Source organism: Rhinatrema bivittatum, chromosome 1 (assembly GCF_901001135.1).
Source record: "Rhinatrema bivittatum chromosome 1, aRhiBiv1.1, whole genome shotgun sequence".
NCBI lineage: Eukaryota > Metazoa > Chordata > Amphibia > Gymnophiona > Rhinatrematidae > Rhinatrema > Rhinatrema bivittatum.
Window position 1 is genome coordinate 201,619,876 of NC_042615.1, and position 27,760 is coordinate 201,647,635.

Genomic DNA, 27,760 nt, shown 5'->3' on the forward strand with positions numbered 1-27,760 from the left:
GGAATCCTGGCCCTGGCATTTTTCCAAGAGGGTGGAAGGGAAGGTTCCCTTTTCATTTTTGGCTGTTTTTTTTTTTTTTTTTTGAGGGAGGGGGGTAGATTATTGCTTGATTCCCATGAATGAAACGAATCATGCAATCATTGAACCAAAATTTGTGGGAAAAATACCTCCCAAATAACGAAAACAAATTTTTTCTCCTGCACATCCCTAGCCCTTATATCTATGCCCTTCTCCTCCACTGCCAATTCCTGACTCCTTGCTTTCCATCTGGCTGTATCATATGCTTGGAACAGGCTTCCTGAACTGGTGTGTCAGGCTCCTCTCTTGCTTTATTTAAAGCCCATCTGAAAGCCCACTTTTTTCAGGCTACTTTTAAATCATAACCCCTGATGTTCCACTTATAGCCTCATTTAATTTTTAACCATTGGCTTAATATGTGAAATTCCTAAAGTCTCTTTTGCTCTAGATGTTTGTCTTGATTAGATTATAAGCTCTACTGAGAAGGGACTGTCCATTATATGTTTTTTTGCACAGCACTGCGAATATTGAGTAGCACAGTCAGCATCCACTTTCCTAACGCACCCTCAGGTGCCCCTCCTGGAGGCGCCATGCAATATTTAAATTAGGGGTCGCATTATCAAGGAGGTGCTAGGATCACTCACGTACACCTAGCACCTCCTTGATAATGGGAGCCTGAAGAGTCGGCTGTCCGCCGGTTAGGAAAACAGACACCTAATTTATTGTCACTGGTTTCCCTAAACAGCACACAGACAGGGTCCCACGCTTTTTTTTTTTAAAGATTTGTTCCTCCTAGATTGGAGGGTAAAGTGACTTGCCCAAGGAGTAACAGCAGGACTCAAACAGTGGTCACCTGGTTCATAGCACACTGCTCTAACCACTAGCCTATTCCTCCTCTTAACATACACTTAAACTCTGGAATTTGTTGCCAGGGGATCTGGTTAGTGCCGCTAGTGTAGCTGGGTTTAAAAAAAGGTTTGGATAACTTCTTGGAGGAGAAGTCTATTACCTGCTAATAATCAAATTGACAAATAGCATCAGTAGCATGGGATAGACTTAGGGGTAGATTTTTAAAAAATGCGCGTTCGCGTACTTTTGTTGGCGCACCAGTCGCAAACAAAAGTACGCTGGATTTTAGTAGATACGTGCGTAGCCGCGCGTATCTGCTAAAATCCAGGATCGGCGCGCGCAAGGCTGCCGATTTTGGGCAGCCGGCGCGAGCCGAGCCGCGCAGCCTGACTCCGTTCCCTCCGAGGCCGCTCCGAAATCGGAGCGGCCTCGGAGGGAACTCTCTTTCGCCCTCCCCTCACCTTCCCCTCCCTTCCTCTACCTAACCCACCCCCCCGGCCCTATCTAAACCCCCCCCTACCTTTCTCCACGGATTTACGCCTCCCGGAGGGAGACGTAAATCCACGCGCACCAGCGGGCCGCTGGCGCGCCAAGACGCAACCCGGGGGCGGTTCCGGAGGGTGCGGCCACGCCCCCTGACCGCCCCGGGCCGAAACCACACCCTCGGGCCCACCCCCGAAACGCCGCGTCCCGCCCCCAAAATGCTGCGTTGATCGGCCCCGCCCCCGACACGCCCCCGACAAAAAACCCCGGGACTTACGCGAGTCCCGGGGCTCTGCGCGCGCCAGGAGGCCTATGGAAAATAGGCGCGCCGGCGCGCAAGGCCCTGCTCACGTAAATCCGGGCGGATTTACGCGAGCAGGGCTTTTAAAATCCGCCCCTTAGTTTTTGGGTACTTGCCAGGTACTTATAGCCTGGATTGGCCACTTTTGGAAACAGGATGCAGGGCTTGATGGACCCTTGGTCTGTCCAAGTATTGCATTTTCTTATGTTCTTATTGTCTCCGCGATTTTCCAGCAGGGAGGATTCCGGAATGATAAATATAAAAACAAAAATCTTAAATATGACGTTTTGACAGAATTTCCAATTGCCCTATTTTCTTTCTTTCATTTCCAGCATTGCGGTTTCCAGATAGGTGCAGCGGTATAGTTAATTGGATGGCTCTGAATAGAAAAGACATGTCTTGTCTACAGCCAGCGGCAGATTCCTGATGAAGACCAGCCCGGGGATTCGCCGCCCAGGCCGGCCCAGGAGATACCACGTGGTCTGCCGAGCATGGCTCTGTCACGGCCGCGCTCGGCAGACCACATGACTAGCGCGACCGGCCCACCGGGGGATGCCCAATCCTCCGATAGGCCAATCCACCCCTGTCCACAGCACAATCCCGCACACGTGCTAGTAAAGCCTGGGTATCAACCCTGAGGATTGGGGTGTGGGGAGAACCTGGAAGGCTAACCAGACCCCAATCTGGTGCTGCAAGTAGGAAGAAGATAATCAAATCGAGATCGGCCATGCATCAATAGTGCATGCCAGACAGATCTCATGTTGGAGCATGGTGCAAACTGGCTGCGGCAGCACATGGCAAGCACAGCAGTCTCTGATGGCAGTCAACAGATGAGAAGGACAGAGGTTGTCCTGCAAGACTGTGATATTCCTCCCTCTGCTGAAGGCCGTTCTGGTCCCCGATTGGCAGTCCAAGGTAAGACTTTAGTAGCAGGGAGCGACTGATTCTGATTCATCCCCGGATAGTAGCAATGAGGAGCTAGCTCTAGCTACTGTCATGCTGAGTGTATTAAAATCATTTAAGAGGAAGCGGGCATCTGGGAAAACTGGTTTTAGCTGCAAGTATATGGGGTACAGTTGCCGGGTTTTTGGTTACACAAGGTTCTACTTCCTCAACGGGGGCTTCCCTTGAGCAGTTGGTCTCGACACTGGCATGCAACGAGAAGTTTTTATGTGGGATTTACTCGCTTGCTTGCAGTGTTCCCAAGAAAATTTTAAAAAGCCCATTTTGGAAACGGGAGTTTATAGACATATTCTCTGTGTTGATAAGGGACCACAACTGTGATGAGAGTGAAGTAAAGGAAAAGGTAGTGGGGGATGAGGTAAAAGGAAAGAGACTCAAAATCTCAAAAATGTACACAATTGGGTAGCGGCATTTCACATATTCATGAGCGTTATAGTGGAGCACGAGTCAGGTTCTTTTCTTAATCAGATATTTATATATAATTATAAGATGCACAAGTGGTGTGTATGGGCTTGGTTGAACTATGACATTAAGTTTCGGAGAGGAGCATGGCGCAAAACAGCTCCATCTCTTGGAGGCACAGGGTTTTGGACCTATGGCTAGATGAGATGATGATACACAGGTCGTCAATGTCAGAGAGGCCAGTTTTCAACACAGGTTCCTCACAGGATAGAATACTGCTGTCCTCTGCGGGGAGGCTGGACACTTGTAGGAAATTCAGTGCTGGTCATTGCCATTGCCTCAGGTACAGTCATAAACAAAACCCTACATAACCAAAATATGCACTGGCTCAATAACTCCCTCACTTTCCGCAACACCAATAGACCCACCCGATCCTGCTACCTAGCAACCCTACACACTCCCTCACCCAATCTCACCCACCTCAACTCCACTAAAGAGCATGCACTTACCTTTGCTGGGCCAACTTTGTGGAACACCATGCTGACCGACCTATGCCAAGAACATTGTTTGCAAAAATTCAAACAAAAGCTAAAAACTTGGCTCTTCACACAAGCATACTCCTGACCTACACCCACACTCATGCTGTTCTACCATGCCTCTCATTTCGCACTTACCTACATGGCTCCAATTCCCTATTCATCCTCTCTATATCCCTTAAGGCCCCCGCTTTCTTCCTCCCTTACATCTTCACATCTCCCAGCACCTTCCCACCCATTGCAAACATGAAAATATGTAAATATTTTGTAATAAGTAAATAGTCTGAAGCCTATACACCTTGTTAATTAGTTAATTTTTTTCCGCAGTTTTCTCCTTTCATTGTAATCACCCCCCCATTTTATTGTTCATTATTCTGTTACACTGTAAAGCCTATACATTGTTGTTGACGTTCTTTGTAAACCGATATGATGTTCCCAACGAATGTTGGTATAGAAAAAACTTTAAATAAATAAATAAATAAATAAATAAATAAATATTCAGGATGTTTGAACTTCTCAATTTTTCGGTTAAGAAACATATTTAAAGGCTTTCCATAATATATGTGATTTGTGGATTTTATCTTAAACAAAATATGGAGATCAGTGTTAAATCCACCAATGTAACAAAAATCCACAATGGATTATGACAAATTCTAACACAAACTACATTTAAGTAAGATAATTACCACAAATTTGAATAGTACATTTTTGCAAATTCATGTAAATTCTGCAGAAATGAACCAGGTAGGAATCACATTTTTTTCACTTCTGCAGCAAATTTATTTATTCAACCCTATCTATTGTATCCACCCCCCCCCCCTCTGGCATGGATTATAAATATTTAGCACATTAAGTCTCAGTTCACAGGACTTACTATATGTGCAGACTGTTAGGGTTTGAGGTGTTGGAGTGGATTCTTGGGTACTGTGGAGATGGCCACTCCCACGGGGAGGACCCCCATGAGGAACCGCAATACTAGGCTAGACTCTATACATGCAGACACAGAGAAGTTGTATTTATTGAACAGCTCGATGGTACTGCCCGGGAGCGGGCAGCAGTGAAGGTAACCCAGCAGAAGTAGTCCAGGGGTCCTCAGCAGAGGAGACCAGTCTCACATTCGAGTAGGTGATAGGCAGTGCGGCGTAGCAGGAACAGGTCCTGGATGTGGACACCGAGCGCTGAAGCTAAAATGAAACAGACTGAAAGGGTTAGTACTCACTGAAGCAGAAAGCTGTATTGTTGAAGGTCCTGGCAGGCAGAAGTAATTAGGGATGTGAATCGTATTTTGACGATTTAAAATATCGTCCGATATATTTTAAATCGTCAAAAATCGTTAGGGCCACGATACAATACCAATTCCCTCGATTTATCGTCAAAAAATCGTAAATCGGGGGAAGGGGGAGGGCAGGAAAACCGGCACACTAAAACCCCCTAAAACCCACCCCCGACCCTTTAAATTAAATCTCCCACCCTCCCGAATCCCCCTCCCCAAATGCCTTAAATTACCTGGGGGTCCAGCGGCGGTCCGGAACGGCCTCCTGCAATTGAATCGTGTTGTCTTCAGCCGGCGCCATTCTGCGCCGCCATTTTGCAAAATGACGGCGCAAAATGGCGGCAGCCATAGACCAACACGATTCGACTGCAGGAGGTCGTTCCGGACCCCCGCTGGACTTTTGGCAAGTCTTGTGGGGGTCAAAAGGCCCCCCCAAGCTGGCCAAAAGTCCCTGGGGGTCCAGCGGGGGTCCGGGAGCGATTTCCTGCCGCGAATCGTTTTCCGTACGGAAAATGGCGCTGGCAGGAGATCGACTGCAGGAGGTCGTTCAGCTGGGGTCCGGAACCCCCGCTGAACGACCTAAACCCCCCCCCGACCCTTTAAATTAAATCCCCCACCCTCCCGAACCCCCCCCAAATGCCTTAAATTACCTGGGGGTCCAGCGGCAGTCCGTAGCTAAATCGGGGGAAGGGGGAGGGCAGGAAAACCGGCACACTAAAACACCCTAAAACCCCCCCCCGACCCTTTAAATTAAATCCCCCATGCTCCCGAACCCCCCCCCCCAATGCCTTAAATTACCTGGGGGTCCAGCGGCGGTCCGGAACGGCCTCCTGCAATTGAATCGTGTTGTCTTCAGCCGGCGCCATTCTGCACCGCCATTTTGCAAAATGGCGGCGCAAAATGGCGGCGGCCATAGACCAACACGATTTAGCTACGGACCGCCGCTGGACCCCCAGGTAATTTAAGGCATTTGGGGGGGGTTTGGGAGGGTGGGGGATTTAATTTAAAGGGTCGGGGTGGGTTTTAGGGTGTTTTAGTGTGCCGGTTTTCCTGCCCTCCCCCTTCCCCCGATTTAGCTACGGACCGCCGCTGGACCCCCAGGTAATTTAAGGCATTTGGGGGGGGGGGGGTTCGGGAGGGTGGGGGATTTAATTTAAAGGGTCGGGGGTGGGTTTTAGGGGGTTTTAGTGTGCCGGTTCACGATTTTAACGATTTTCACGATACTCTAAACACCCAAACGGCGACGATACGATTCCCTCCCCCTCCCAGCCGAAATCGATCGTTAAGACGATCGAGGACACGATTCACATCTCTAGAAGTAATTCAGTGGCAGGCACCAGATTAGGGAGAGCAGGCCCTCAAGGAGCAAGTACCTGCTATCCCAAGATAGGTACCTGGAATAGAGCAGAAGGGCCCCCAAGGAGCGGGTACCCAGGTTAGTGTAGAAAAACCACAAAGGGCAGAGAGAGCTTCCTGCGGCAGCTGGGAAGTGGCAGAGCAGCTTAGACCGGAGGCAATCCAATCCTTGCTAACTCCGTTTGTTAGCAAATGAAGGGCAGGCTAAATACCAGGATGTGATGTCGTCACTCGGTGGGGACGCCCCCGAGGTTCCTGCCATGACGTAGATAAAGATGTGAGTGGTGTGTGCACGTGCACCCTAGGAGAACCTCAGGAAAATCATGGTGAACACCGTCGCGGTTGCTGATCTGGGGACACTGGAGAGAGCGGCATGAAGACAGGGCAGCAGACATCTTCCCAAGGCTTGAGAAGAGAGAAGGAAGAAAGGTGAAGCACAGAGGTCGAAGCCGTCTAAGATTGATGGACGCTACAGTACCCCCTTCAAAAGGCCCCCTCCAGAACCCCTACCTGGTCTTGGTTTTTGAGGATGCGATCGATGAAATTGATGAAGCATCTCTTTGTCTATGATATTAGCCAAAGGCTCCCAAGAGTTTTCTTCTGGTCTGAATCCCTCCCATGTTAGGAGGTATTCCCAAACTCTGCCTCTCTTTCTTACATCAAAGATGGCATCCACCTTATATTCGATGTCTTCTTCTGCATCAACAGGGGTAGGTTCAGGTGTTTTGATGGAAAACTCACTAAGGACAAGTGGTTTCAGCAGCGAAACATGGAATGCATTGTGAATCGTCATAGCTAGAGGGAATCTCAGACTATAGGTGAGTGAGCCCAACCATCGAAGAATAGGAAAGGGTCCGACAAAGCGTGGAGCAAATCGAGCTGATGGAAGCTTAAGTCTCAGATGTTTGGTAGAAAGCCAAACTTTATCTCCAGGCTGGAACTCAGGAACCCTGCTTCGGTGAGCGTCATAGCCTTTCTTTGCTCTTTGTCTTGCTTTTTGAGCATCTCTTTAGTCTTTCTCCAGAGCTGCTGTATATTTTTCGCAGTAGATTGAACTGCCGGGGATGATACAGAAAGTGGAAGTGGTAAAGGTGGTAAAAGTTGTCGTCTGTAGACCACTTCAAAAGGAGTAGATACAGTAGATGACGCTGGATGCGAATTGATGGCAAATTCAGCTCAGGGCATCAGTTCAGCCCAGTCATTCTGTCGTGAACCAACATAGGTGCAGAGGAACTGTTTGAGAATTCTATTCATTCTCTCAGTATTCATTCTCTCAGTATGGCCATTTGACTGATGATGATACGCAGAGGTGAAGTCAAGTGTGATGTCGAATTTCTTACTCAAGGCTTTCCAGAACTTTGCTGTAAATTGAGCTCCTCTGTCAGAAACAATATGTTTAGGCATGCCATGTAGGTGAAATATGTGACTGATGAACAACTTAGCAAGTTCCATGGCTGATGGCAAGCCAGGGAGAGCCACAACATGAGCCATCTTCGAAAATCAATCCACTGTAACCCAAATGGTATTGTTACCTCCGGAAAGTAGCAGGTCCACCACAAAGTCTGTTGCAATATGGGTCCAGGGCTCATCCGCTGCTGGCAAGGGTTGAAGCAGGCCCCGAGGAAGTCCGGGCAGAGGTTTCTGTCTGGCACAATTGGAACAGGAGGCTACGTAAGCTAGAGTGTCTTCTTTCATGGTGGGCCACCAGTAATACTTTTGTAGCTTGGCCAGTGTTTGCCATTGACCAGGGTGTCTGGCCAGTTTTGAATCATGAGCCCATCTTAGCAATTTCTTTCTTAGATTGCAGGGTACAATGGTCTTGCCCGGGGGTACCGGATGTGTAGCTGTGAGAACCACTCTCTTCGGGTCAATAATATGCTGGGGTTCATCAGGTATGTTCTCTGAGAGGAAAGAGCAAGATAATGCATCTGCTCTGACACTCTTGTCACCAGGGCGATATTTCAGCAAAAAGTCAAATCTGTTGAAAAACAGAGACCACCTCACCTGTCTATGGTTGAGGTGTTGAGCATGATGGAGGTACTCCAGATTTTTGTCATCAGTGTAAACAGTAATCTGATGTTGTGCACCCTCAAGCCAGGGGCGCCATTCTTCAAATGCCATTTTTATTGCCAACAGTTCTTTATCCCCAATGCCGTAGTTCTTCTCTGCTGGTGAGAAGTGTCAGGAAAAGAATGAACAGGGATGCAAGACTTTTGAATCACCGGACTGGTTTAGCACGGCCCCTACATCTACATCAGAGGCAAGGGTCGAGTAGGGTCCAGATGGCAGAGACATGGTTTGCTTTGAAAGGCATCTTTTAACTTCTGGAACACAGTCACAGCTTCCATAGACCAAGTAGCAGTGTTGGCTCCCTTCTTAGTCATTGCTGTTAAGGGAACGATCAATGACGAGTAATTTTTAATAAAGGTCCGGTAGTAATTGGTAGTAATGGGTAAATCCCAAAAATCATCTTAAAGCTTTTAGGCCCGTGGGTTGTGGCCATTCCTGAATACTCTCAAGCCCCTGAGGGTCCACCTAGAAACCACTGCTCAAGACAATGTAACCCAAGAAGGGCATGGATTCTTTATGAAATTCACATTTAGACAATTTGGCGTACAAGCGGTTCTCGTGAAGTCTCTGCAGAACTCTTTTGACATCTTCCTGATGGGGTTGCAGATCCTGAGAAAATATCAAGATGTCTTCTAAGTAGACAACAACACATTGGTAGAGTAAATCACGCAGAATATCGTTCATCATGTTTTGGAAGACAGCCGAAGGGCATCACCAGGTATTTAAAGTGTTCATCCCGGGTATTAAAAGCCGTCTTCCATTCATCGCCAGTGCGGATGCAAACTAAATTATATGCTCCTTTGAGGTCAAGTTTGGAGAATATCTTGGCTCCCTGTAACCTATCAAATAGCTCCGAGATGAGTGGTAAAGGGTAGCAGTCCTTTATGGTGATCTCATTCAGACCTCTGTAGTCAATGCATGGATGTAACGTTCTGTCCTTTTTCCCCACAAAGAAAAATCCTGCGCCGGCAGGAGACTTAGAAGGTCTTACGAAGCCTTTCTGGAGATTCTCCTGGTTGTACTCTGACATTGCTTTATTCTCCACTACGGAGAGGGGGTAGACCCTTCCTTTGGGTGGTTCCGTATTTGGCTTCAAATTAATTGCACGGTCGTATGATCTGTGTGGAGGTAACACATCAGCAGCTTCTTTTGAGAATACATCTTGGTAAGATGCATATCGAGGCATCAACCCAGGCAACAACGGGGTAGTTGGCATGCATGGTATTGGAGAGACTTCCATTAAGCATTTACCATGACAATCTGGACCCCAACGTGAAAGCTCCAATGTGGTCCAGTTGAATTGTGGCATGTGTTTCTGCAGCCATGGTAGCCCAAGTACCAAAGGGTGCATGGCCTTCTCTAGCACAAAGAAGGAAATAGTCTCTGTATGAAGAGCTCCAACATTGTATGTGTGTATGTGAAATCATATGCCCGCACATATGCCCGCACAAGCTCACTGGTTCTGTAAACAGGGTTACCTCACCCGGTAAGGGCTCTCCATTAATAGAGGACAATAGTAATGGAGGCATCATAGCTGTGGTAGGGATCCGCAAATGTTCCACTAGACATTTCAAAATGAAATTCCCCCCTGCCCCAGAGTCTACAAAGGCAAGGGTCTGATATTCCAAAGGCCCGCAGATTAAAGATACTGGAAGAGAGAGTGGAGCAGAAGGTGCAGTTAGACCTAAGAAGAGTCCTCCCACAGGACTTAGGTCTGCCAGTTTCCTGGACATATAGGACATGTTTGTACAGCATGACCAGTTTGTCCACAATACATGCATAGTCCCAATCTCTTTTGGACTCGTCTCTCTTTAGAAGTCAAATGACTGCGGCCCAATTGCATTGGTTCTTCTTCACCAGCAGCAGGCCCTGGGAGTGTAGGCCTGGGTACAGGCTTGACACAAATCTCTCCCTGGAGTGGGCTTCTGGGACTCTTGACCTCTTGAACTTTGTCGCGAATTCGGCGATCAATCTTTGCTGCCAACTGCATAAGTTCCGCTAAGGCCTTGGGCATCTTACAAGTCACCAATTCATCTTTCAACCGGGAGTTCAGGCCTTCAAAAAATAGGGTTTTCAGGCACCTAGGGACCCAATGTAATTCAGAAGCCAACATCTTGAATTCAATGGCGAAGTCTGGTAAACTTTTGTTACCTTGTTTTAGATGAAACAAAGTTGATCCTGCTATCGAGTACCGGGCAGGGTCATCAAATACTGACTTAAATAGTTCAAGAAATGCAGCAAGATCATTCAGGATAGGGTCATTGAGCTCCCACAGCGGTGAGTCCCAACCCAGCGCTCTTCCGTCCAAATACGAAAGGATATAGGTGGTAGGGATATGAATCGTGTGCTCGATCGTCTTAACGATCGGGTTCGGCTGGAGGGAGAAAAATATCTGATCGGTGGAGATGTGAATTGGAATCGGTTCCGATTCACATCGTTAATTTTTTTTTAGTGAGGCTCAACCCTTTAAAATTGACCCCTTACCTTCCTCCACCCTCCCGAACCCCCCAAAACTTTTTATGAGTACCTGGTGGTCCAGTGGGGGCGCGGGGACCGATCTCCCACTCTCGGGCCATCGGCGTCATTTTGGCTGACCCTCAAAAATGGCGCCGATGGCCTGATAAAAAAAAAACCCCACCCGACCCTTTAAAAATGACCTCTTAGCTTCCCCCACCCTCCCGATCCCCCCCAAAACATTTTAAAATTACCTGGTTGTCCTGTGGTGGTCCCGGGAGCGATCGCCTGTTCTCGGGCCGTCGGCTGCCACCCATAAAGATGGCGCCGAGGGTCCTTTGCCCTTACCATGTGACAGGGTATCCGTGCCATTGGCCGGCCCCTGTCACATGGTAGGAGCACTGGATAGCCTTTAAAGATGGCGTTAGCCGTGATCTGCCGCCAGAAGGTAAGAGATTGCCTGTGGCTAGGCCCGCAGGCAGAATCCCAACACCTTCTCATATACATAACTTTAATTTAATGTTCAGAAAGGTGATTTATTAAATGTAATAAACTAAACTAAACTTCATTATAAAGAGAACCAAAAATTGTGTGTTAGTACATCTCATATGCTCCAGGATGTGAAGTGCAAGATCTATTAGCAGATGGAGGGCATTGCAAAAGTGGGAGTGGTAGAAGTGATGGTAAGTGCTCCTAGTAGTGGGACACCCATGTTGTATAAGAGATTACAAGACCATAGATATGTTTCTTGTGATACGGAAGGTTCTGCAAAGCTGTATTGTTATCCATGATGGCTAGGTAGTATTAGGGGCTCGCTAGTAGGGTGGTTTTTGTTGGGATGTGCCCTAGATATCACAATGGCTGGGATGCTGCCACTACTCTGTTGGTGTTTGTAGAATGGTAGGAACTCAGTTTGGCTGATAAGAATATGAGGATTCGATCTAACACCCTCTTGAGTTAAATGAAAGGGTGGTGAGTACATAACTATATCTGCTTCATGACAGTGCTCCCCATGAGCCAGAGAATTGGCAAACATGAAGTTAGTGTCTTGAGGATTGCTAGAAGCAGTAAGCAGAGACAAGGCCCTATAGAGTGGCCAAGCAAGGGTGGGACCAGTGATGTAAGTATTACATTATAATACCTATTGCAAACTTGCCTTCTTGCTTCTCCTCCCAGACCTGCACCTGAATCAACCATTCCATTTCCTTTTTCCTGAGCTCTATGGTCACCCTCTTAAGGTCCTCAATGTATACAGAGAAATAGGAATTGAAAGCAAGTAGTTCTGAATTGGCCCCTTCCCCATTTGTCCCTACCACCCACAATTCCACACCTATGCCCTCTTGCATTACTATTGTTCCAACACCCTGACTCCCAATTCCCTACCTTACTCCCAATTCCCTACCTTCACCACCAGTTGTCTCTCCAACAATCCCATAGCCCACCCCATCCCCTAGTTGCCCTTCCAAAGGCTCACCCACATGTAGCCCCCCTACTCCACTCCAACCCCCTATTAAACCCTTCTGAAACACCCCAACCCCTACCACCTTTTGAGCTGTCTATAACACCTCACTCCCATCTCATCCCCATCCACATTCCTACTGCATACTCAACACCCAGGCACAATCAGCTCCATGACTGTGGAGGACTTGGAAGTCTTTCTAGGCCCTTCTTAATCATGTGTTGTAGCACCTCAGCCCCTTCAGGGGGGAGAAGCCATTTTGGAACAAGCCTGCCTTGGAAAAACCAGACGTTTGTGCCTGCACAAAGAAACATGTGCATGTATGTTGGTGATTATGTGAAAATGTGTGGGCATATGATTTCACATACACACATACAATTGTGCAGTTTAGTTAATGCATGTATATATGCTCATCCATATTCATATGCACGCAGACTATAAAATACAAGCATAGATGCACGTGAGCCCACATGGGATCACATACATTTGTTTGAAAGTTATCCTCTAAGTTAGTAATCACATCCAAGTATCCTAATTGGCAGCATAGTAAACTAATTGCTGAATCATGAGGTTGGGCAAATATTCAGATTATCTCAATTTACTACTGTTGCACATTTTGAAGTTTGCATCCATATAATGAAATTCCAACACACACTGTAAAAGCTTGTATCTCATTACTGAACGTCATAAATATTTATACAGTGTATCACAACTTGAAGGTAATCACTATGCATAATAATCAAGCAATTAAATATTTATCAAAAGGCAAAGTCCTTCTTTGGATTAAAAACTTTGTTTATCTTTGGGCAGAAGCTTTTACAGTGGTACAATTGCTCCGACTGCTTTAATTTTCATCCTATAAATAGTTAACACCCAAGAAGGACAGATAAAAGGTTGATTTTGTCTCACCTAAACAATAAACACTTTAAAGAATAGAAAACTAGATATTGATGACCAACTCTATAAAATATTTAGCAGAAAAGAACATTGTGTTTCAAGCTGGCTTTTCAATTAACACATTTGAGTTCTAGCCTTCAAAACCTTTACAAATATTTGCAGCATTTGAGTCTTTAATTGATGAAAATCATATTAAGAACTGAAATATTTGAAGTAGATGAAATAATTTGAAGTGAACAGTTAAGAATACAAGAAACTATTTTATTTTAGAAATGTATTATTTCATTTCTGTGTATTTGTATTAAATAGAATTCCGCACATTACATGAATTTTGGTGTGAATATGTCTGGGTAAAATGTAGCAGCAGGTGTTATTTATTTATTTATTTTTAGTTTTAGTTTTTATATACCGACATTCTTACATCCGATGTAAATCATACCGGTTTACATTAAACAGAATAGCAGGAAATAAATTTCCATAGTCTAATACAAAGAACATTTCTAATTAAAATTAATAACAAGCGAAAAGAAAAGGTAAAGAATTGGAATAAAGTTTAAATAAAAGAAAAATATAAAAGGGTTGCACGAAGGGGTGCACAAAGGGGAGGGCCCCTTTGTTGTGCCCCTTCGGCGCGCGGCGCCTGATGGTGAGGCGCTCTTCAACCGTTGCCGGAGCTCCCAGTGACGTCGGGGGGGTGGGGGGGGGTGGTTATAGATCGCAGTCATCCAATTTCCCTCACCTCCTGCTGTTGGCTGTATAAATTTAGCTGGATAAATTGGAATATAACCAGATAAGTGCTGCTACTTATCTGGATAAGTTCTAACTAGTCCTTCTAGGTACTGGCTAAGGCACTGCTTAGCTGGATAAGTTGAAATTTACCTGAATAATTGTGCACAAATGATGTTCCCACTTATTTGTACATCAAATTTTAAAGGGATACATGAATAGATTTTACTCATATTTTTTACCCTGTAAGTCGGCTTTTAAATGCATAAGTTAGGGAATTTTCTAACATATGCACCACTTAGCTGGATAAATCTGAAAAGCACTTCTTGTCTGTCTTTAGTTCTTTTCGGACTCATCTGGGTAGATAAGATAGCCACATAAGTAAAACAAATAAACACTACTTAGCCAGATAAGTCTTACAACACTATCCAAACTTTATACTCTGAAGGTCTTGCTGTGACTCTGCCTTATTGTCATACCCCAGTCCCTACCCGTTGGGGTGTCCTTGCCAATGTGGAGGGTGGCTTTGTACCCATCATGATGCCTTGGTGTGTTGATGCCACTCTTTGTGCTACTTTGCCCATTTATTGGTACCTTGGGGTTTTTCCTGCTTCCTTTTCTGCTTCATTCCCTGTTCGTGGTATCTTAGGATGTTGATGCCATGCTTGGTGCCACTTTGCTTTTCATGCTGCCTTTGAGTATTCATGGCTTTGTTGTTGATGCCCTTTTTTTGAAGACTACAGTGTTTTTCTCATTGAATTTAATGGTAAACGAATGAGTGAATAAACAACTTTTTTTTTCATTTGAAAAGAACCAAATGCATGGAGGTGACTTATAAAACAAAATAACCAACAAAAACAACAATTTTACCTCTGCACATCCCTAGTATTCAGCAGAAATTATCCAGATATAGTTATCCAACTTTATTTAGGATGGTGTTTCCTTCAATTAATTACTTAGTGCTAGCAGGATAACATTTTAGCTATGGTTCCCTGCCTACCTCTATTTAACTAGGTAATGACTTACCCAGGTAAAATTTAACTGGGGAGAAGGGTGGGACAAACCCTTATGTATATTAGTCTCATACTTTTCACAATTATAATCATGCCTCCTAAATTTTGGGTTTTAAATTTGCAATTCCCACTGTGTTGTTATTGTTTGTAAGGTTTTGGGTGGACCCTTGGACACTGTGGCAGCTGACCACACCCATGGGGGGATGTCCTGTGAGGGGCCACAGGTCAGGCTCAGCTTTGGGACACACAGCACAGAGTTATATCTTTTATTAGACAGAGTTGAGAAGCCAGTCACGTCACCCAGTAAGGACTCCCCATGGATGGCAGAAAGAGTAGTGGAACCTTCAAAGTGACAAGGGGAATCCTCAAATGTTCCACTAAGCATCGAAGAATAAAGTTGTCTCCTGCCCCTGAATCCACCAGGGCAAGAGTTTGAAACTCAGACGGTCCGCAGATCAAGGAGACTGGGAGAGAGAGCGGAAGAGAGGGCGTAGTAAGGCCTAAGAACAGTCCTCCTGCAAGACTTAGGTCCGTCTGTTTCCCGGACGAATTGGGCATGTTGGGACCTCGTGACCAGCCTGTCCACAATACATACACAGACCATGCCTCTTCCGAAGTCTTCTCTCTTTAGAAGTCAAATGACTGTGATCAAGATGCATCGGTTCATCTCCACTGGCAACAGGAATTACTGGAACCATCCGAGGTGCAGGTTTAGCACTAGCCTCCTTCTGACCTGGTCCTCTATTAGGCCGGAGCTCTTTCACCTTATCACGAAGCCGGTGGTTGATTCTAGTAGCCAAAGCCACTAGTTCATCCAGCGAGTCCGGTGTTTTAAGAGCAGCCAGCTCGTTTTTCAAGCGAGTATCCAGGCCTCTGAAGAAGAGAGTTTTCAGGCATTTGGGGTCCCAGCAGAGTTCTGTAGCAATAGTCTTGAACTCTATCGCAAAATCAGATAGTGGTCAGTTGCCTTGTTTCAGGTCCCCAGAGCAGAACCGGCAACGGTCACTCAGGCAGGATCGCCAAAAACGGATTTAAATAAGTCCAAAAATCTGTCAATATCCTGCAAAATAGGATCCTTGCATTCCCATAGTGTTGAGGCCCAAGACAAGGCCCTTCCATCAAGATAAGGGAGAATGTAAGTAGTCTTGGCAAAAGCTGTGTGGGAAATGAGAAGGCTGCAATGCAAAACGAATGCAGCACTGGTTTAGAAAGCCCCTGGTTCTCTGAATCTCTCTCTCAAGAATCAAACTGGAGCAGCCAGCGGGACAGTAGTCTTTAAAGTTATTTCAGGTAACTGACCTTCATTACTGGAAGTAGCTCCTTGGGTCTTCTGTGCGTGCAGCTGATGGAACGCTGAAGTAAGTTTCTCCAATGTGTCTTGCTGTTCAGCATTCCGGCCATTCCGGGCCTAGCCCAGCAATGCGCTGGGCCAGGCCCGGAATGGCCTGCAGGGCATTGAGCTGTGCCAGATCCATGGAGTTAGCAACCTGTTATTGTTTGTAAGGTTTTGGGTGGACCCTTGGACACTGGCAGCTGACCACACCCACAGGGGAAGTCCCGTGAGTGGCCATAGGTCAGGCTCAGCTTTGGGACACACAACACAGAGTTATATCTTTTATTAGACAGAGTTGAGAAGGCACCAGAGGTGGCAGTAGTGAGTAGAGATGAAGCCCGGCTGGGCTAGGGTTCCTCAGGTTACTGGAACAGTGATTCCCTCTATGGCTGTACTGTAGTGGAGAAAACTGAGATAGTGAGTACAGTGGAACATACACAGAGTTCTGGTATAGAGCCTCATTGGTAAAGTTACTCACACAGCGGTTTCTCCCGGAAGGTGACACAGAAGCTGGAATAGAGACAGGCCCTTGAGGAGCGAGTACCTGGTTCCAGGGAACAGCTCTGAGGAAATAAAGTTGGTAACTCACTGATGATGTAGGCAGCGGTTTCTTCCAAGCAGAAGAAATAAGTTCAGGCAGCGAGTCAGGGAACATGGGCCCTCGAGGAGCGAGTACTGGTTCCTGATAGTGACCTGAAAGAAATGAGAGAGGCCCCCGAGGAGCGGGTACCCCGTTAGGATAAAGTCCAAAAGTTGGAGAGGCAGAGTAGCTAGGTACGGAGAGCGAATCCCATCCATAAGGAGATCCCATTGCTAACTCGATTAGCTAGCAAAAGGTGTAGGCTTTTGTATCCGGTATGCGTGATGTCATCACAGGGGGACGCCCCTGAGGTTTGCACCAAAGAGAGAATAAGAAGCAGGGCCGCGCGGCACGTGCGCCCTTTGGGACCTGTACAACATGGCAGGATGCAGCGTCCAAGCCGGACCGGGGATGCCGGAGAGGACAGCAGGCAGACGCCGCGGCAGCCAGACGTCCATCAACCATGGGAGGAGTCGCAAAAAAGGTAAGGTAGGCAGAGTGGAGATGTCAGGCAGCGACAGTCGTAACAGTACCCCCCTTCAAAGGGTGGTCTCCTCTGTGGGTAGCAGGTTTTGGCTTCAAAGGATGCGCGAGATGAAATTGTTGGAGCATCTCTTTATCAAAGATATTAGCCTGAGGCTCCCAAGATTCTTCTTCGGGGGCCGAAACCTTCCCAAGAAAGAAGGTATTCTAATGTTTTGCCTCATCTTCGGACATCAAGAATGGCTTCCACCTTATATTCTAGGTCATCTTCTGCATTGATGGCAGGTGGTTCCTGAGTCTTGGAAGAGAATTCACTCAGTATGAGAGGTTTCAAGAGTGAAACGTGAAAAACGTTGTGGATGTTTAGTCCAGGTGGTAGCTTCAGACTGTAAGTGATGTTTCCAAGACGTCGGAGGATTGGAAATGGTCCAATATAGCAGGAGCAAATTGAGTGGTGGGTAACTTCAGTCTAAGATGATTGGTGGATAACCAGACTTTGTCACCACGTTTGAAGGACAGGCGCTTGAGAATGGTGAGAATCATAAAACTTCTTAGCTCGGTCACTCGCTTTAACTAGCATGTCTTTCGTCTGAGTCCACAGATTATGGATTTCAGCAGCACTAGATTGAGCTGCTGGGGACATCAATGAGAGCTTCAGTGGAAGTGGCGGTGTTGGTGAATGTCCATATACCACTCAAAAGGTGTTGATCCAGTTGATGTTGCTGGATGAGAATTGATGGCGAATTCAGCCCAAGGTAACAGTTCAGCCCAGTTATTCTGACGGCAACTCACGTAGGCTTGAATGAACTGTTTTAAGGTTCTATTCATCCATTCTGTTTGGCCATTTGATTGCGGATGATAGGCTGAAGTATAATCTAGAGAGATGTCGAATAGCTTGCACAAGGCCCTCCAGAATCTTGCCGTGAATTGGGATCCTCGGTCTGAGACTATGTGTTTTGGTAGGCCGTGAAGGCGAAAAATGTGCGATATGAAGAGCTTCGCAAGCTCCAAGGCTGAAGGTAAGCCAGGCAGCGCCACGAAATGGGCCATCTTGCTGAAGCAATCGACTGTTACCCAGATGGTATTCATTCCTCCAGAAAGGGGTAAATCAACTACAAAGTCAGTAGCGATATGTTCTATATAAATATGTCATTATCCTTTTAAAGTCATGTACATCATTCTGTTGTTCATCAATAAAGTTCATCTTGCTACCTAAGGAGTAATTATCTGATAAAGTATTGTACATATATTATTTCATTATCATTAAATTGTTATGTGCAAGAAATGACCAATTATGCTTCATATTTCATCCATACTTAAAACATGTAAACAATCCAATACTAACCAAGGAAACATATGTATCTCATAATTTTCAAAACTGTGCATTAATCAGCAGGATTGCCCCATGTTTCATCTTGTTGTCATTAATATGATCTAGACAGTAAAACAAAAAATTGTCATTAATATGTTCTAGACAGTAAAAAATTGTCTAGACAGTAAAAAATTAATATGATCCAGACAGTAAAAATTGTATATGATCTAGACAGTAAAAAATTGTCATTAATATGATCTAGACAGTAAAACAAAAAATTAATATGATCTAGACAGTAAAACAAAAAATGTATCTAATATTCTTGCAAAAGAATTCATTGGTAAACAATAATTTCCATTTTAAACCTGTGTCCAGCATGACACAATGTAGTCACCTGGTGCCTGCTTCAGAGGATCTAAATTAAAAAAATAAACACAGCATTACCTTACTGTTTATACAAATCATTTAGAAAAATGCTCACTACAGAGGGACAACATATACAGTATATTATTTGAAAATTTCACATTATCAGATGTTCACCAATTTAAGTTATGCATACATCAATCTCTGTAAAGATGGTGGAATTCTGAATTGGTCAACACCATATAAATATTTCTATCCAGATGGTAATAATCCCTTCTCAGCATATTTGGTGAGGGAGAACTTCCATTGACATATTTATATATATTGGGGTTTTTCTCTTCTAATTGATCCTGTCAAGTTGTAGAATATTCCATGTTTGTCTTTGTTGAAAAGGACCAAATGTTACTAGAATTCTTAAATTTCACAGCCTCATGATTCATCTTCATTATTCACAGTAGAAGATATATCCATTCATCATCACTGGAAATCTTATGTTATTTGCAGGAAAATAAAAGTGTCTCTCATTAAACTAACCAAAGGCTATGCTTTATGAGCCTACACATAGCCTCTTTAAGATTCTATATATGTCCCTTCAGCTATTTTGTCTGTAAACTGTGTCATGCAAGGGGAAGATAGCATCATTTAAAACTTATAACACATGTACCATTGAAACTCTACTGGGAAAATAACCAGGAGACAAAGTTATATACAGAATAAGCTCTGTATATTCATAGTTTAATACTGTATTTCTTGGAATTTGGTTCCAGTGCCATCTGCTGTTAAATATGAGGAAGGCATACTGTAGTTTTAAGAAAATTTATTATACAGATCATGGTAGATTAGAAGTATGATTTATTTCTAAAAAAAAATGGTTATTTGGTAGTACTGCACATTCTAAATCTCATTGCCTTCTTTTGGATTCAAGGAAATAGTCCTGCTGCTGAAATCCACCAGAGACATTTTACTTAATAAACATTTCCTGAATCCTAGAACCAAGTTACTGTTCTTTTTATTGTACTATGAGCCACAGTTAAGCATTTGATTGGTTGCTGATGATTAAATATGATATACTCATGTCTTCAGGTGTATTCTATGCATCATGGGAAATATACTGCAGAAGAGGGGAGTACTGATGACCACTCAGCATGCATATTGCTGGAGGGTAGCCCTAATGGAAATATGTAAGAAAACTATGGTATCACCAGTAGTTATATAAGGCTAAGGTGCCACTTGAGGTGGTAATTGTTGTCTCTACTTATACCTCTACTAGCAGGACTAGGCATCATACACTTCATATATGCAGATGACATTCAACTAATCCTACCAATTGAAGACACTATAGAGAAAACGTTAAACCTAGCTAACATGTACCTAGACATCATCAAACAGCTGCTAAACCAAATGGAACATTTTATTAACATTGAAAAAACAGAATTTCTACACTTAATACGGAAAAATATAGAGGTCATTCAATCACCAATAACACTCAAAAACAATAAAAAAATAGAACTAGCTGTAAGAGTACGGAACCTAGGAGTAATAATGGACCCAGAAATCAATCTAAAACAGCACATATCACTAAAGGTAAAAGAAGGCTACGCAAAACTCATGATTCTCAGGAAACTAAAACCCCTACTAACACCAGTAAACTTTAGGACAGTGTTCCAGGCATTAATTTTCTCAAGCACGGACTACTGTAATGCACTGTTACTAGGACTTCCGAATACAACATTAAGACCACTTCAAATTCTACAAAACACAGCAGCTAGAATACTAACTGGTAAAAGAAGGAGGGACCACATCACGGAAACTCTGGCACAATTACACTGGTTACCCATAGAACACAGAATACAGTACAAAGCCCTGTGTACAATACATACATTAATACACGATGAAAAAGCAGACTGGCTGAACACAGCATTATAGGTACACGTCCCACATAGAAATCTAAGATCAGCTAACAAAGCATTCTTAACCAATCCCTCAGTAAAAACAGCAAGACTAACCCAAGTAAGAGAAAGGGCTCTATCCTTAGCTTGGCTTAGTGTTCCAGAGAGTAGGACTCTCTGGAACACTATGCCACTAGAGATCAGATTACAAAGAGACCTCAAAACCTTTAAAAAGAGTTTAAAAACCTGGCTTTTTAAACAAGCATTCTACAAAGAGAGCAGAGAATAGAAAGTATGCAGGCACAGGCAGAAGAACACCAAGCACACAGTAATAGGGATGTGAATCGTTTTAGGACGATTAAAATTATCGTCCGATAATTTTAATATCATCTTAAACCGTTATGGAACACAATACAATAGAGATTCTAACGATTTATCGTTATAAATCGTTAGAATCGTGAGCCGGCACACTAAAACCCCCTAAAACCCACCCCCGACCCTTTAAATTAAATCCCCCACCCTCCCGAACCCCCCCCAAATGACTTAAATAACCTGCGGGTCCAGCGGCGGTCCGGAACGGCAGCGGTCCGGAACGGGCTCCTGCTCCTGAATCTTGTTGTCTTCAGCCGGCGCCATTTTCCAAAATGGCGCCGAAAAATGGCGGCGGCCATAGACGAACACGATTGGACGGCAGGAGGTCCTTCCGGACCCCCGCTGGACTTTTGGCAAGTCTCGTGGGGGTCAGGAGGCCCCCCACAAGCTGGCCAAAAGTTCCTGGAGGTCCAGCGGGGGTCAGGGAGCGATTTCCCGCCGCGAATCGTTTTCGTACGGAAAATGGCAGCCGGCAGGAGATCGACTGCAGGAGGTTGTTCAGCGAGGCGCCGGAACCCTCGCTGAACAACCTCCTGCAGTCGATCTCCTGCCGGCGCCATTTTCCGTACGAAAACGATTCGCGGCGGGAAATCGCTCCCTGACCCCCGCTGGACCTCCAGGAACTTTTGGCCAGCTTGTGGGGGGCCTCCTGACCCCCACGAGACTTGCCAAAAGTCCAGCGGGGGTCCGGAAGGACCTCCTGCCGTCCAATCGTGTTCGTCTATGGCCGCCGCCATTTTTCGGCGCCATTTTGGAAAATGGCGCCGGCTGAAGACAACAAGATTCAGGAGCAGGAGCCCGTTCCGGACCGCTGCCGTTCCGGACCGCCGCTGGACCCGCAGGTTATTTAAGTCATTTGGGGGGGGTTCGGGAGGGTGGGGGATTTAATTTAAAGGGTCGGGGGTGGGTTTTAGGGGGTTTTAATGTGCCGGTTTTGCGATTTTTCGATTTTTCACGATTTTTCACGATTTTTCACGATATTTTACCCCCCCAAACGGCAACAATACGATTCCCTCCCCCTCCCAGCCGAAATCGATCGTTAAGACGATCGAGGACACGATTCACATCCCCACACAGTAATGCTCTCAACACATGCATTACAAAAGGATTTTTGTATCTCACGGTTAACTTAATAGTATTACGTAGAACATGAGAATTATAACTGTAAAGTAACGTACATGTTAATATGGTCAAATCTAACTCACCCTTCAAACAAGTTTTTAATTAGACATGATGTAACCGAACCCTTTGGCACTTGTTAGAATGTACCATTGTACACATTCACCTACTGAATTTATGTGCCTATATATAAACTGTTGTGATGGTATATAACTAAACAACGGTATAGAAAAGATTTTAAATAAATAAATGTGTGATTCCACGAGGTAAAGGCTATCTTTGTGACATTGCATTTGTGCAAGACAGAGGTTCTGTGGTGTATGTGGGTGTGAGAGAGTATAAGTATGTGTATGAAAGAACGAGAGAAGTGTGTATCTATAATACAAATACATGTGTGTGTCTGTGTAAGATGCAAACTTTACATGTGTATGTCAGAAAGAGATGGCACCATGTGTGTGTGTGTGGCATAAAATTAATCAGAGAATGTGTATATGAGAGTGACAAATATTCTACATTTGTTTCCTGTAAACGAGCTCCCTCCTGACAGTGAAGAAGACATAGCTGTCGGTCTAGGGGTAAGTGAGGGATTTCTTGAATCTGTGGCTGAGTGGGGAAGATTGGGAACAGGGAAGATACACATTTGTTTTGGGGAGTGGGTTCATTGGCTCATCTTGACATGAACACAAAAGTTTACTAAATCATCTACCGTGTAGTTAACATTCCCTCATAAAAAGGCCCGTGCTAAGCCTCTTAGATAATATTAATGTTCTTTAATACATTGACCCCATAGTGTGATTTGATTGCATGTCTCTTCTGTTGATAAATAAGCTTTCTTTACTCTTTGTACTATAAAGTATACACAACAGGGCATTAATGAATACAGCTGAAAATAAATTTCCTTTTTCATTCATGTAACTTTTCTTTTTAAATTTCACAAGTACTTTGCTAACTGAATAATTGCTTGTTCAACTATCAATCCATGAGTGATGGCTACAGGTAAATACTAATTGCTATTCTAATAAAAATTTCTCTTTTGTGTCTTCCTTGTCACAAATGTATAGTCAGTCCAATAAAAAATTATCGCCTGCAATGTTTTTGGCCATTTTGACCAGCTTTCTCTTTAACCTTGAATTCTAACTTTGATCTTATCTCATTCTCCAACCCCATTTCTGTCTGATTTCAACTTCAGGGGTACATGTAGGGATGGGAAAAAGAAAAAAAATAGTTTTCATTTTTTGTTTCACTTTTACAAATTTTGTTTTGTTTAATGTTTATTTCTTTAATTTAGATTTTTTTTTAGAAAAGAAATGAATATTAAAATAAAAAAATAAGCCCAAAATGAAAAAAAGAAAAAGAAATAGAGCCTCCCATCCCCACCACCAGTCCCTACCAAACAAAAAAATGTTGAGGCAAATCTCCTCCTGGGGCCCTCACTTACCCAGTGTGGGCAGGGCTGGTGCAAGGTTATTAGGTGCCCTGGGTGAACCTTCTGCCTTGCGCCCACCCCCTCTCTCCCCAGTCCAGGCCTCAGCTCCAGTCCTGGCCCCATCTTCATTTACTCAGACAGGCCCCCTCTACACACACCCTTAGGTTCCTTGTCTCATTCACACACACACCCACCCTTACGCAGGCTCCTTCCCTCTCTCTCACTGACATCATTGCTCTCTCATACACACAGAATCCCTTTTATTCAAACGCACACACAGAGGCCCGTGGCCCGCTGAGTCTCTGCTTCGCTTGGCTGTGAGCAGGATGGGCATGCTTGCGGCCCACTGGAATGTCTGCATTTCTCAGCAATGAGCAGGATAGGCACTGCACATGGCCCACTGAATCTCTGCCACTCACAGCCCACTGGGTCTCTACTCCTTTCGGCCGTGAATGGGATGGATTCTGCTTGTGGCCCCATATGGCTGCTCTTTGCCGCTCCCTAATGGCTGGCACCATAGGTGACCACCTAGTTTGTCTATTGGGATGCACTGGCCCCAAATATGGGAGGATCTGATAACAAGCCCTAGACCCAGGCCACAGCCTTGGCCTTAAGCATAAGAACATAAGAGCATGCCATACTGGGTCAGACCAAGGGTCCATCAAGCCCAGCATCCTGTTTCCAACAGTGGCAAATCCAGGCCATAAGAACCTGGCAAGTACCCAAAAACTAAGTCTATTCCATGTAACTGTTTCTAGTAATAGCAGTGGCTGTCAACTTAATTAAAACAGGTAATGGACTTCTCCTCCAAGAACCTATCAAATCCTTTTTTAAACATAGCTATACTAACTGCACTAACCACATCCTCTGGCAACAAATTCCAGAGTTCAATCGTGCACTGAGTGAAAAAGAACTTTCTCCGATTAGTTTCAAATGTGCCACATGCCAACTTCATGGAGTGCCCCCTAGTCCCTCCACTATCTGAAAGAGCAAATAACCGATTCACATCTACCCGTTCCAGACCTCTCATGATTTTAAACACCTCTATCATATCCCCCCTCAGCCATCTCCTCTGCACTAACCACATCTTCTGGCAACAAATTCTAGAGTTTAATTGTGCGTTGAGTGAAAAAGAACTTTCTCCGATTAGTTTTAAATGTGCCACATGCTAACTTCATGGAGTGCGCCCTAGTCTTTCTATTATCTGAAAGAGTAAAAAACCAATTCACATCTACCTGTTCTAGACCTCTCATGATTTTAAACACCTCTATCATATCCCCCTCAGCCGTCTCTTCTCCAAGCTGAAAAGCCCTAACCTCTTTAGTCTTTCCTCATAGGGGAGCTGTTCCATTCCCTTTATCATTTTGGTTGCCCTTCTCTGTACCTTCTTCATCACAATTATATCTTTTTTGAGATGCGGCGACCAGAATTGTACACAGTATTCAAGGTGTGGTCTCACCATGGAGCGATACAGAGGCATTATGACATTTTCCATTTTATTCACTATTCCCTTTCTAATTCCCAACATTCTGTTTACTTTTTTGACTGCTGCAGCACACTGAATTGACAATTTCAATGTGTTATCCACTATGATGCCTAGATCTCTTTCTTGAGTAGTAGCACCTAATATGGAACCTATCATTATGTAACTATAGCATGGGTTATTTTTCCCTATATGCATCACCTTGCACTTATCCACATTAAATTTCATCTGCTTGTGATTTAACTACTCTGAACAATTTTGTATCATCTGCAAATTTGATTACCTCACTTATCGTATTTCTTTCCAGATCATTTATAAATATATTGAAAAGTAAGGGTCCCAATACAGATCCCTGAGGCTCTCCACTGCCCATTCCCTTCCACTGAAAAAATTGTATATTTAATCCTATTCTCTGTTTCCTGTCTTTTAGCCAGTTTGTAATCCACGAAAGGACATCGCCACCTATCCCATGACTTTTTATTTTTCCTAGAAGCCTCTCATGAGGAACTTTGTCAAGCGCCTTCTGAAAATCCAAGTACACTACATCTACAGGTTCACCTTTATCCACATGTTTATTAACTCCTTCAAAAAGTGAAGCAGATTTGTGAGGCAAGACTTGCCTTGGGTAAAGCCATGCTGACTTTGTTCCATTAAACCATGTCTTTCTATATGTTCTGTGATTTTGATGTTTAGAATAATTTCCACTATTTTTCCTGGCACTGAAGTCAGGCTAACCGGTCTGTAGTTTCCTGGATCACCCCTGGAGCCCTTTTTAAATATGGAGGTTACATTAGCTATCCTCCAGTCTTCAGGTACAATGGATGATTTTAATGACAGGTTACACATTTTTACTAATAGGTCTGAAATTCCATTTTTTAGTTCCTTCAGAACTCTGGGGTGTATACCATCCGGTCCAGGTGATTTACTACTCTTAAGTTTGTCATTCAGCCTGCCTTATAAATAAATTACACTTAACTTGACAATGCTTATGCTTTTTCCTATTTTCTTCTGAAAGATCCTTCTTCCAATTTTTGAAGGATGATTTTTGGATAAAATAACCTCTTTCACCTCACCTTTTAACCATGCTGGTAATTGTTTTACTTTCCTTTCATCTTTCTTAATGCATGGAATACATGTGGACTGCGCTTCTAAAATTGTATTTTTTAAACAATGTCTATGCCTGTTGTACACTTTTAACCTTTGCAGCTGCACCTTTCAGTTTTTTTTTACTATTTTACTCATTTTATCAAAGTTTCTCTTTTGAAAATTTAGTGTTAGAGCTGTAGATTTACATATTGTCCCCTTCCAGTCATTAGTTCAAATTTGGTCATGTTATGATCACTATTGCCAAGTGGCCCCACCACCGTTTCCTCTTTCACCAAATCCTGCATTCCACTAAGAATTAAATCTAAAATAGCTCCCTCTCTTGTAGGATAATACAGTATAAATATAACATTGGCTTGGAGAAGAGATGGCTGAGGGAGGATATGATAGAGGTCTACAAGATCATGAAAGGACTTGAACGGGTAGATGTGAATCAATTTTTTACTCTTTCCGATAATACAAGTACTAAGGGGCACTCCATGAAGTTAGCAATAGTACGTTTAAAACAAATTGGAGAAAATTATTTTTCACCCAATGCACAATTAAGTTCTGGAATTCATTGCTAGAGGAAGTGGTTAAGGCATTTAGTATAGCTGGATTTAAAAAGAATAGGATATGTTCCTAGAGGAGAAGTCCATAAACTGCTATTAATCAATAGGGAATAGCCACTGCTTGTTGCTAGTATTTGATATATTTAATGTTTGGGTACTTGCCAGGTACTAGTGATTTGGATTGGCCACTATTAGAAACAGGCTACTGGGCTTGATGGGCCTTGGTCTGACCCAGTATGGCATATATTATTGTTTTATGTTCTTAATCCTAATCTGGGAGATTTTTAAAGTGGATTGGGTTAGACTCCTTGAAGATGTTCTGAGGGACTCTCTTATATACCTCTTCACAGGCCAAGACGAAAGGTCTGGCCAAGTGATATTTAAAAAAGCTTGCCATGGTCTCTTGTGGAAAAATGGTACTAACTCTTTAATAGAAGCTTTTAAGAAAGTATAACTAGTGGGTTTGACACAGTTGATGATTTTGTCACATTTCCCTTTCATGGCATGTGAAAGAGTAAAATGGCACATCTTGTTACAGGAGGCTTTCCTGTTTTACCACGAGAGAAAGATAAATAAAAATGTTAAAGATCACTCCCATAGACTATAATGGGAGCTAAGTGGGCTTTCCAGCAATATTCCAGACTTTGGCAGGAGTAAATATATTTGGGTTTGAGAGCTCTGGGAAGCGAATAAAAATAGCATAATCCTGTGGGTGAATAACCCCTTGTGGGCTGTTTTGTGGCTAGAACAGAGGACAGTAATGGAGCGTCTGTATTTGTTCCATCTTCTGCACAGCCTGAATCTGTTTTTTTTTCTGAGTTGCAATGAATTGCTTTTAGAAAATCCCAGATTTATCTTCGTTACCTGCCTTTATGGCAAAACTTGAATAGCTAAAAAGGAAGGGAATGAATAGAGCACTTAAGAGACCAGTCCTACGATGTTCTT